The sequence below is a fragment of the Lampetra planeri genome, chromosome 72 (genome assembly GCF_965212315.1).
Source record: "Lampetra planeri chromosome 72, kcLamPlan1.2.h2, whole genome shotgun sequence".
Lineage (NCBI taxonomy): Eukaryota > Metazoa > Chordata > Hyperoartia > Petromyzontiformes > Petromyzontidae > Lampetra > Lampetra planeri.
The window spans coordinates 1,444,383-1,456,404 of record NC_136177.1 but is presented as its reverse complement, the minus strand read 5'-3'; positions in this window follow the sequence as shown (position 1 = coordinate 1,456,404).

Sequence of the window (12,022 nt, the reverse complement as noted above, 5' to 3'; positions counted from 1 at the left end):
CCCGGTACCCAGAGTCCAGACCAGCACTGGCTCTGGCTCTGGTACCACGCCACTGGCTCGAGCCTGCGCGGTCCTGATAAGGACGGCGTACCAGGGGGAGACCAGGGCTCTATCTAAGACGTCTTCCGTCTTCTCTTCTTAGCTAACACATCACTCCCGAGCCCCCCGATACATTCCCCTTTTATACTCCCCCCTCCCTGAGGGGTGGGGCCCCGGGGGATCGTAACGTCCGAATCGGCCCCCCAGGGTGCCTGGCGCGGACGTCGTAGAGGGCACCTGCTCGTGCACTCACGTAGCCCCGCCTACTGTGTTTGTTTACCATAGGCTGCCATGCATAACGGGCTCTCTCTCTAACACCCCTACATCACTCCCCCCCGCATAGCATGCAGCCGTCCCGGCTGCCAACATACAAAAATTTGACAATAAAGGTGCCTTCACCCCCTGACCGCGCGTGTGCCTCACTATTTTTGAACAATAACAGGAACCAGAACAAGAACGCAACAGCAAGATGAGAAAACAACCCGTCGCACCCCCCCCGAATAAATACGAATTCCGTAAAAAAAACAGCCTATATACAATCAGCAGGGAACCCACCACGCACACACAACACACGGTGAACCCAACATATGTACATCCGAGGAGTGGGGAACACACCACCCACACAACACCCAATGAACACAACAGCTATGTACACATTTTCCGGCCTCACAACAGTTTGCGCATTTTAGCGCGCGTCCTTGCAGCGGGCCCCTCACACGGGGTAACCGCGCGTGGCGGACCATCAGGTGGCAATTGTCCGTCTTGGGGTGAGCATTCATCCGACTCCGCGTGACCCTCGGTATCCGCAGGAGGGGTGATCGGGCGTGAGCCCGTCACTCCTGATGCACCTGAAGGTGGCACAGCCGGCAAGGCATTAGGTGAGAGCGACGGAGACGGACCCAGCGAGTCGGCCGACCCCCCACATGTTTGGCCACGCGCGTGTGAAGTGGAATTGTGTACCGCAGAGAAGGGTTTTAACCTCGAGGGGTGCACGAACCATCGCCGCTTCCCCCACTTGATGCGCACGCACTGCGGTCGTAACACCTCCACCACTTCCACAGGGCCCCGCCACGGCCGCACCAGTTTAGAGGAGGTTGCCAGTGGCACCTGGGGGCAGTGCAGCCATGCCTTGTCCCCCGGCTTCCACTGCAGCATGTGCGCTCGACTCAATCTGAGGCGCTCATTCGCCTTCTGACGGAGGTCAGAGTTTTGCATTGCAGCATCCCGTGCCTCGGTCAATTTGTCCAGATTAAATTTAACATGGTCAGCCAGATTAGTTTTTCCCTGCGGCACGGGGATCTGCAACTGGGCACGAACAGGCGGGTCTGGTTCTCGGCCGTACATGAGGTAAAAGGGAGAAAAGCCCGTAGCTGCATGGGGTGCCATCCGGTACGCCGCCAAGACCCCCTGAATTTGTAGGTCCCAATCCGTTTGCGAGTCCGAAAGTTGTTGTGATAACATGGACGTGATGGTGCGATGCAACCGTTCGACCATCCCGTCAGTTTGTGGGTGATATGGGGAGGTCCGAATTTTCTTTGTGCCCAGGAGATCACAGACTTGTCTGAGTAGTTTACCGGAAAAATTTCTGCCCTGGTCGGTCAGCAGCCTCTCCGGAGCACCTTTGTCCAGGACATAACCCTGAACAAAGGCCTCCACGATGGCTGCTGCCGACTGGTTGGCCAGAGGCCAGGCCATAGGCCAGCGTGTAAAATACTCGACACCAGTCAACAAATATCTATTCCCCCTGGGGGTGGCGGGGAACGGTCCCAAAATGTCCAGAGCGACCAGCTCGTTTATCCTGGACACTTTGATCGATTGCAAGGGCGGGTTAGACTCCCGTGCCGGCGGTTTGCGTTGTGCACATTGAGGGCATGATCCCAACAAATCCCCAACATCCCTCGTCATGCCAGGCCAATAAAAATCAAGTTGCAGCAAGGCGAGAGTCTTTTGGGTCCCCAGGTGTAGGAGGCGCTCATGAGCGGCCCATACCACCCTGCCCCGCAACCCAGTAGGGACCACCAGCCGATGTCGACGCAACTTCCCGTCCCAATGCATCAGCAGACCTTGGCACATTTCCCATGCGTCAGAACCACCTCTTTTTCCCCCCGCCGCACCCCCAACACGACGTCGCCACCCGAGGAGGGAGACATCCTCCATCTGGAGGCGCCCCCATTCAATGACGGGCAACCCTAACAGGGAATCTTTGCCCTGTTGTTCGATGGAATTAGTAACTACTGTATCGTCGTCGTTGGCGGCCGCCAAGACAGGAACCGATGTGTCCCCTGGAGGTCTGCAACGTCCAGACCCCAGGAGGCATGCACACTCGGAGGTGGTTGGCAAGCGCGACAGAGCGTCCGCGTTGGTGTGGCGAATGCCCTTACGGTATGTGGTTTGGAAATCGTAATCCTGGAGGACCTCCAACCATCGGGACAATTGTCCCGATGGCTGTTGAACCCTCAGGGCATACTGCAGTGCCGCATGATCTGTGCGGACGGTGAAATGCCGACCGTACAGATATGGGCGATACTGTTGGATGAAATGGACAATTGCCAACAGTTCCCTACGGGTGACACAATATCGTTGCTCCGCTGGAGACAACACCCGACTGCCGTACGCAACCACACGTTCCACGCCGTCAACCACCTGGGAGAGCACGCCCCCAATACCCGTGTTGCTCGCATCGGTGTCGAGCAAGAATGGTTTTAAAAAATCAGGATAAATCAGGGGAGGAGCGTTTACCAAAGCGTCCCGAAGGGAGCAAAAAGCAGCTTCCTCCTCCTGACCCCAGCAGAACCGAACCCCTTTTGATGTTAAAGCGTGTAGGGGTTTTGCTATAGTCGCAAAATTAGCGACGAAGCGTCTATAATACGACGCAAACCCAATAAAACTCCTAACCTCTCCCACTGAGGTGGGAGTCGGCCAGGAAATTACACACTGCGTTTTGGCGGGATCGGCAGAAATACCTGAGCGCCCCACGATGTGCCCCAAATAACGCACCGACTCGCGTAACAAATGGCATTTTTGGGGCTTAAATTTCAAATTAGCAGCCCGCATCTTTACGAAAACCGCCCGCAACCTCTGGAGATGTTCCTCAAAAGTTTTGCCAAAGACAATGACGTCATCCAAATAAATCAGGCACGACTCCCATTGCAATCCAGCCAAAACCAATTCCATCAACCGCTGGAAAGTTGCCGGCGCTGAGTGTAAGCCCATCGGCAACCGGTTGAATTGAAACAGGCCGTGCGGAGTACGGAAAGCAGTTTTAGGCTTTGAATCATCGTCCAGAGGAAGCTGCCAGAATCCCGAAAGTAAGTCCAATGTGGAGAAGAATCGCGCTCCCGCCAAGGCGTCAAGCGATTCGTCCATCCGTGGGAGCGGGTATGCGTCGGCAACCGTAATTTTATTAAGGCGCCGAAAGTCAACGCAAAACCGCAACGAACCGTCCTGCTTCTTAACCAGGACGATCGGCGCTCCCCAAGGGCTGTTGGAGGGAGAAATGATGTCGGCGGCTAGCATGTCATCAACAGCCAATTTGACATGGTCCTTTTCGGCGGGACTCAACCGAAAAGGATTCTGGCGTATTGGCGCGCTGTCACCCGTATCAATATGGTGACGCAGCAGATGAGTGCAGCCCAAATCGTATTTATCCCGACTGAAAACGTCGGAAAATTCCCTCAGTAGTGTCTTAAGACGTTGGCGCTCTAAATTTGACAGGTCCGTCGATCCCGCGCAAAGCGCCTCGAGCCACCCTTCATCGCTGTCCGAATGTGGTCGCGGTGCAGGGACAGCGCCGACATGACTCGCGACGGGTTCCTCACAGGGCACCGGCGTTGCGTGAGCAAGCACGGTCCCCTGTGGGACCACCACCGTCTGCGAGCCCACATTGAGGACCGCGATGAAGGGTTCTCCTTCCCCTCTCACTATGGTCTGGGCCGGGAGTAAATTAGGTCCACTGACCCCGGCCCTAGACGGTCCCAGCAGAACCCCTTGAGCCCCAATGCCCTTAGCGAAGGGCCGCCGAAGTTTCAAAGGAATCAACATTTGCGCCCCCGGAGGAACGCGCACCGTTCTATCTACGAACGCCGGCACCGTCGCGAACGCCGTCCGGCTCGTAGCGGGGGATGGCAGAAACGCCATGCGTCGGCCCGATGGGAGCTCAATGCATCCCTGGTCGATTAATATCCTAATCGGCATTTTGGCCAGGAAGTCCGTCCCCAGCAGGCACGGAACCGCCAGCGAGGAGGAAACAAAAATCGGCCCAGATAATTTAATATCCCCGACACAAATCTGGGCTCGAATTTGTCCGATGATGCCAAGTGAACCCCCGTTAGCAGCAAAGAATGGCACATTAACAGGCATCAAAGGACGGCTCTGGGCAGGGAGAATGTTATAAATCAACTCCGAAATAATGGTCGCCGATGCTCCTGTATCGACCAGGATGCGCACCTCGACCCCATCGATGTGACCCACAACGGCCGACGACCCCGACGACGCGGCTACAACCCGATGGGCCAACACGGACCACTGGCTGGGTTCAACGTGAGTACCCAGAGCGGTGCGTGTTGGTGCCATGGTACGCGATATTGGCCCCCCTTTCGCTGCGGTGTTTGAGTGTGTGACGGGCGTGTGCGTGGGCCAAACATGGGGGGTGCCGCGACTCGCCGGATTATGATGGTGGAGCTTGTGACGAGGGCCGGCGTCCCGTTGAGGTGTCGTCCCGCGCTGCCGAGGAGAGCGGCACCCCGAGGCGACGTGGCCCCGGATGCCGCAGTTGTAACAGCGTGGAAGCGCTGGTGGCGACGATGGATGTTGTAGACGGCTTGAACCGGCCCGGTCCTCCCGCACTCCCGCTCCGTGCTGCCGTCGATGGTCGATGGCGCAAACCTCTTCCGCCGGGAGGGTGGCCGCAGCGACGGCACGCCCGCTCGCCGCCTTGCTGGCCTTCCGTCGTTGAGAGGACAGGTTTGCGTGGAGGAGACGGGCCGCTTGGAGGGAGCACATCTCTGCATCGTCCTGTGCGACAATGACGATGTCTAAGTCGTCCGCCAGCAAAAGTATCTTTTCTGTCACCATGGCGTCGACACCCTCGTCGTCCATTCGTGGAAAGGCCTCCTTTGCCAGCGCCAGGAGGCTTGTGCGGTACGCCAGGGGCGACTCCTTCATCCCCCGCTGGCGATCGTAAAAGAGTTGTCGACAGTCCAATGGTGGGCCATACACAGCAGACAGCACCTGCATCGCCTTCCGCAGCGTGGAACGCCTCTCCTTCGGCGCCGATGTTAGTGTGGCGAGGGCGTCGCTGTCGAGGAGTGCTGGCAGTGCTCGGAGAGCCTCGGCGTCTGTCCACTGTGCCATCTCCTGGTGAGCGAGGAAGCGCCGTTGGAAGCCGCCCCAGTCGCCAACCTCGCCCACAAATTCCTTGAGCGGAGGCAGTCGCTGATGTAAGGCAGCGGCTGCAGAGGACGATCGCGCTCCCTCGTCACCCTCACTCGACTCAGCGTCGGCCCGAAGCAGCGATGATATCGCCGGTCGCACCCGTGGTGACGTTCCGCCCGTTGGTGGTGACGCGGCAGGTACTGTACTCCCGCCGTTGGACGCGATGCTTAGAGCGGCCACGCCCTCAACAGCAGCTGCGGCGATGGCGTTGAAATGGCGGGAAGGCGCTGTGGTCATTGGCTGCTGTCGCCCCGTGGCGGTCCCGCAGCCCCCAGCCGCATGATGTTGTCGAGCATGGCGGCTGCGGCGTACGACCCCGCCGACGACCCCGACGACGCGGCTACAACCCGATGGGCCAACACGGACCACTGGCTGGGTTCAACGTGAGTACCCAGAGCGGTGCGTGTTGGTGCCATGGTACGCGATATTGGCCCCCCTTTCGCTGCGGTGTTTGAGTGTGTGACGGGCGTGTGCGTGGGCCAAACATGGGGGGTGCCGCGACTCGCCGGATTATGATGGTGGAGCTTGTGACGAGGGCCGGCGTCCCGTTGAGGTGTCGTCCCGCGCTGCCGAGGAGAGCGGCACCCCGAGGCGACGTGGCCCCGGATGCCGCAGTTGTAACAGCGTGGAAGCGCTGGTGGCGACGATGGATGTTGTAGACGGCTTGAACCGGCCCGGTCCTCCCGCACTCCCGCTCCGTGCTGCCGTCGATGGTCGATGGCGCAAACCTCTTCCGCCGGGAGGGTGGCCGCAGCGACGGCACGCCCGCTCGCCGCCTTGCTGGCCTTCCGTCGTTGAGAGGACAGGTTTGCGTGGAGGAGACGGGCCGCTTGGAGGGAGCACATCTCTGCATCGTCCTGTGCGACAATGACGATGTCTAAGTCGTCCGCCAGCAAAAGTATCTTTTCTGTCACCATGGCGTCGACACCCTCGTCGTCCATTCGTGGAAAGGCCTCCTTTGCCAGCGCCAGGAGGCTTGTGCGGTACGCCAGGGGCGACTCCTTCATCCCCCGCTGGCGATCGTAAAAGAGTTGTCGACAGTCCAATGGTGGGCCATACACAGCAGACAGCACCTGCATCGCCTTCCGCAGCGTGGAACGCCTCTCCTTCGGCGCCGATGTTAGTGTGGCGAGGGCGTCGCTGTCGAGGAGTGCTGGCAGTGCTCGGAGAGCCTCGGCATCTGTCCACTGTGCCATCTCCTGGTGAGCGAGGAAGCGCCGTTGGAAGCCGCCCCAGTCGCCAACCTCGCCCACAAATTCCTTGAGCGGAGGCAGTCGCTGATGTAAGGCAGCGGCTGCAGAGGACGATCGCGCTCCCTCGTCACCCTCACTCGACTCAGCGTCGGCCCGAAGCAGCGATGATATCGCCGGTCGCACCCGTGGTGACGTTCCGCCCGTTGGTGGTGACGCGGCAGGTACTGTACTCCCGCCGTTGGACGCGATGCTTAGAGCGGCCACGCCCTCAACAGCAGCTGCGGCGATGGCGTTGAAATGGCGGGAAGGCGCTGTGGTCATTGGCTGCTGTCGCCCCGTGGCGGTCCCGCAGCCCCCAGCCGCGTGATGTTGTCGAGCATGGCGGCTGCGGCGTACGACCCCGCCGACGACCCCGACGACGCGGCTACAACCCGATGGGCCAACACGGACCACTGGCTGGGTTCAACGTGAGTACCCAGAGCGGTGCGTGTTGGTGCCATGGTACGCGATATTGGCCCCCCTTTCGCTGCGGTGTTTGAGTGTGTGACGGGCGTGTGCGTGGGCCAAACATGGGGGGTGCCGCGACTCGCCGGATTATGATGGTGGAGCTTGTGACGAGGGCCGGCGTCCCGTTGAGGTGTCGTCCCGCGCTGCCGAGGAGAGCGGCACCCCGAGGCGACGTGGCCCCGGATGCCGCAGTTGTAACAGCGTGGAAGCGCTGGTGGCGACGATGGATGTTGTAGACGGCTTGAACCGGCCCGGTCCTCCCGCACTCCCGCTCCGTGCTGCCGTCGATGGTCGATGGCGCAAACCTCTTCCGCCGGGAGGGTGGCCGCAGCGACGGCACGCCCGCTCGCCGCCTTGCTGGCCTTCCGTCGTTGAGAGGACAGGTTTGCGTGGAGGAGACGGGCCGCTTGGAGGGAGCACATCTCTGCATCGTCCTGTGCGACAATGACGATGTCTAAGTCGTCCGCCAGCAAAAGTATCTTTTCTGTCACCATGGCGTCGACACCCTCGTCGTCCATTCGTGGAAAGGCCTCCTTTGCCAGCGCCAGGAGGCTTGTGCGGTACGCCAGGGGCGACTCCTTCGTCCCCCGCTGGCGATCGTAAAAGAGTTGTCGACAGTCCAATGGTGGGCCATACACAGCAGACAGCACCTGCATCGCCTTCCGCAGCGTGGAACGCCTCTCCTTCGGCGCCGATGTTAGTGTGGCGAGGGCGTCGCTGTCGAGGAGTGCTGGCAGTGCTCGGAGAGCCTCGGCATCTGTCCACTGTGCCATCTCCTGGTGAGCGAGGAAGCGCCGTTGGAAGCCGCCCCAGTCGCCAACCTCGCCCACAAATTCCTTGAGCGGAGGCAGTCGCTGATGTAAGGCAGCGGCTGCAGAGGACGATCGCGCTCCCTCGTCACCCTCACTCGACTCAGCGTCGGCCCGAAGCAGCGATGATATCGCCGGTCGCACCCGTGGTGACGTTCCGCCCGTTGGTGGTGACGCGGCAGGTACTGTACTCCCGCCGTTGGACGCGATGCTTAGAGCGGCCACGCCCTCAACAGCAGCTGCGGCGATGGCGTTGAAATGGCGGGAAGGCGCTGTGGTCATTGGCTGCTGTCGCCCCGTGGCGGTCCCGCAGCCCCCAGCCGCGTGATGTTGTCGAGCATGGCGGCTGCGGCGTACAGCAGCTCGGCCAGCTTCGCGTGCGCCTGCCTCAGCCCCTCCGTCGACGGCTCCCCTTCCTCCAGCTGCTGTGGCGTGGATGCACCCAGCCCCGGCTGCTCGATGGCATCTTCAGCCGTCTCGGGCTCTCAAACTGCAGCGGTGTCCTCCGCCCCTGGTACTCCGACTCGAGTCGTCCGGCGTGTATCCATGTTCGTACTTTGTTTCACTTCTGACGCCAGATGTAGTAACGCTTATGACTCGTTCACACCGGAGTTGGAGGCACACTTGTTAATTTAACACCAACGTTGTGACATACACATTGAGGGGGTATCGGCCCCCTCACCCGTCTATCTGAGGACACACCTCTTAGCTAACCCTAGCCTGCCTCTGAGTCCTCCACTAATGGGCTAGGGGAGGCTATCTTGGCCCGACACTGGTCAGTCGGGCCCGGTACCCAGAGTCCAGACCAGCACTGGCTCTGGCTCTGGTACCACGCCACTGGCTCGAGCCTGCGCGGTCCTGATAAGGACGGCGTACCAGGGGGAGACCAGGGCTCTATCTAAGACGTCTTCCGTCTTCTCTTCTTAGCTAACACATCACTCCCGAGCCCCCCGATACATTCCCCTTTTATACTCCCCCCTCCCTGAGGGGTGGGGCCCCGGGGGATCGTAACGTCCGAATCGGCCCCCCAGGGTGCCTGGCGCGGACGTCGTAGAGGGCACCTGCTCGTGCACTCACGTAGCCCCGCCTACTGTGTTTGTTTACCATAGGCTGCCATGCATAACGGGCTCTCTCTCTAACACCCCTACACCTGTGCCAGGCGATGTGCACCTTGAGGCCATGTGAAGTGTCGAACGTCCGCTGGCAGGAGGTCACGGGGCAGACCCAGGTGCCACAGGTCGACTGACTGAGATGACTGACTGATGCACCACCTGTGCCCCCTACTGTGCCAACTTGCTGTGCTTTAGCCACCCAGCGCTCCGCTCGTTGTTGTGAGCGTCGCTCCTCCGCCCTCCGTTGTTGTTGGAGGGCGACTGCCTCCAACTGCCCAGTAGCGTCCTTCATGAGCCTTCTCCACAGAGGCCGATCTTAAAACTGCTGGTACCAGTCATCGGCAAGTCCACTCAGCTCCACGTCCTCCTGTACCACATCACTCCATCTCTTCTCCAGCCCGCGCCGCGCCCGCTTAACCCCCTCGATCCGGCCGAACAAAAGCTGTTTAGGCATGCGGTGACTGGGCATGCGGGCTACATGACCCAGCCAGCTCAGCCATGGCTGCCGGAGCTCACCGATGGGACTTTGTCCACATATTTCAAGGATTCGTGAGCTCCTCACACAATCCAGCATGGTTAAACCCAGGATGGATCGTAGGCAGGCCAGCCTAAATGTTTTTAACCAGCGAAGATGTTCCATTAGGGGGGTCCACGTTTCGCAAGCATAGAGAAGGGAGGGAATGAAGCTTCGTGCGGAGTGATAGACCAGGTAGCTTCCACACAGCGTTACACAACCGATGAAAAGATAATGCCGCTCGACTGATTGGGAGTAAGACCTCTGCTGTTAAACCGGAGCCGGTCATGAGCACACTGCCAAGGTATGGGAAACTCTCCACTCTCTCCACAACTGCCCTATCACCAATTGGGAGTTGTGGGGGTGGAGTGTCCGATGGTACAAAATACCCAGGCAGGTGCTTAGTTTTGGTAGGGCTGATGGTAAGGCCCCACCTCTTTTTGGCAAGCTCCAGGTTCAGCAACAGCACCTCCTACTCCTCCTCCGAGTGAGCAGCAATTACCAGATCATCGGCATACATAACATGGTTGAGCAATAGGGAGCCATCCCTTGACCACACCCGGGCATCGATCAGCCTCCCATTTTATCTGTAGCAGATGGGAATTCTTCCGGTACAACCATTGAAGGCTTCACGAATGACGTGGTCCAATATATGTTAAATAATGTGGGAGCCAGAAGACATCCCTGTCACACCCCAAGGTGTAGAGGGAATGGCTCTGACTCACGGCCACGTAGTTTGACGCGGGGACGCGGGGCCGCTCACCATCATGAAGGTCCTTAAGGATCGTGAGCAGTGGGTCAGGGACTCGGAAACCACGAAGAACAACCCAGAGCCCAGGCCTACTGATGGGTATCATAGGCCTTGACCAGGTCAATAAAGCACACACATGGACTAACACGCAGACATGGACCTACAGACACGCAAAGAAATGGACTTGCACTGACTAACATAGAGCCACGCACACACAGCGACTAACACACACGCACATGGACTGACACACACACCTATCGACTCACACACACAAACACATCGACTTACACACACACATATATGGACTCACACACACATAGACATCCACTTGAGATACACACACATGGAGTTACACACACATATAAACTCACACACGCATTTACTTACACACACACATCGACTAACACACACACACACATCGACTAACACACAAACACATCGACTTACACACACACACACATCGGGCGTTGTCCGTTCGAAAAAGACAGACACACACATGGACTTACACACAGACGCATAGACCTACACGCACACACATGGACTCAAACACACACATCGACGTGCACAGAAATCCCCGATGATGTCACAGCTATCAGCATCGCAGTAATACGTATCAGTAAATAGCGGGACGTGAGCAATGGAAACAATAGAAATGCATAGAAGAATTACGCTGAAATAAGTGTACATTAAATAGCAGCAGTACGCACAGGTAAGTTGAGAAGCAAGCTACAGTCTAGATTATAGACTGGCAGTACGCCGACTCAATGACATAAGCATTGCTACAGTGGACATTAAAAAAAACTGCCAATACAGGCAGCAGCTGAAAAAGGAGGATACAGTCGACATGAAAGGCTGGCAGTAGTACACTGAGTGAGGTAAAGAAGCAGGCAAGAGATTATAGACTGCCATACACTGATAATGGGCAAAAGCAAAATAAGCAGTGCAGATAATAGAGTGGCAGTGCACTGACGTTAATGAATCAGCAGGCAGCAGTCCACAACACAGACTGGCAGTACACCGTCGCAGCATCATAAAAAAACACCGAAAAAAAGGAAATATTTAGCAACCTAATAATAAAAAGGAGTTTTCTGCACACAAACAATAATATTAATATCTATGGACTTTATAGCAGTAACTGCACGCATCGTGTTGGGGGAGCGGGGTCGAATAGGACATCAGACTGTGAAGAAATAGTAGCAGCGTTATGTGTATATTTATTGCATGTTAAACGCGTAAGAAAATGTCCCCCGTGAGCTCGACCGAACGCACTTTCACTTGGCAGGGTCCGCCCCCCCCCCGCAATTAGCGTGAGTTGGTATGGTCGATGTTGCGCAATAAATAAATATCGGCAAATCACACGAAATCGCTAATTTAACTAATTTAAAGGTGACGGACACGAAAAAGGAATAGCCTATTCCCACAGCGGAGCCGAGGACGTGCCGGCCGCCCAAAAATGTTCTACATATACCCCACCGTCCGAGAGCCAAATCCCTGACAAGCGTGCGCGCGGAGACTTTTATATATAAAAAAGAGAAGAGAAAAGAAAAAGAAGAAGAAAAGAAAGATATGTTTTGCCTTGGGTCTAATTATCCACGCTCAACTCACGTTGGCTGTAAATCAGCACAGTCCCTTAAGTTATGGCAATCTTCGGGGACACTTCCTGG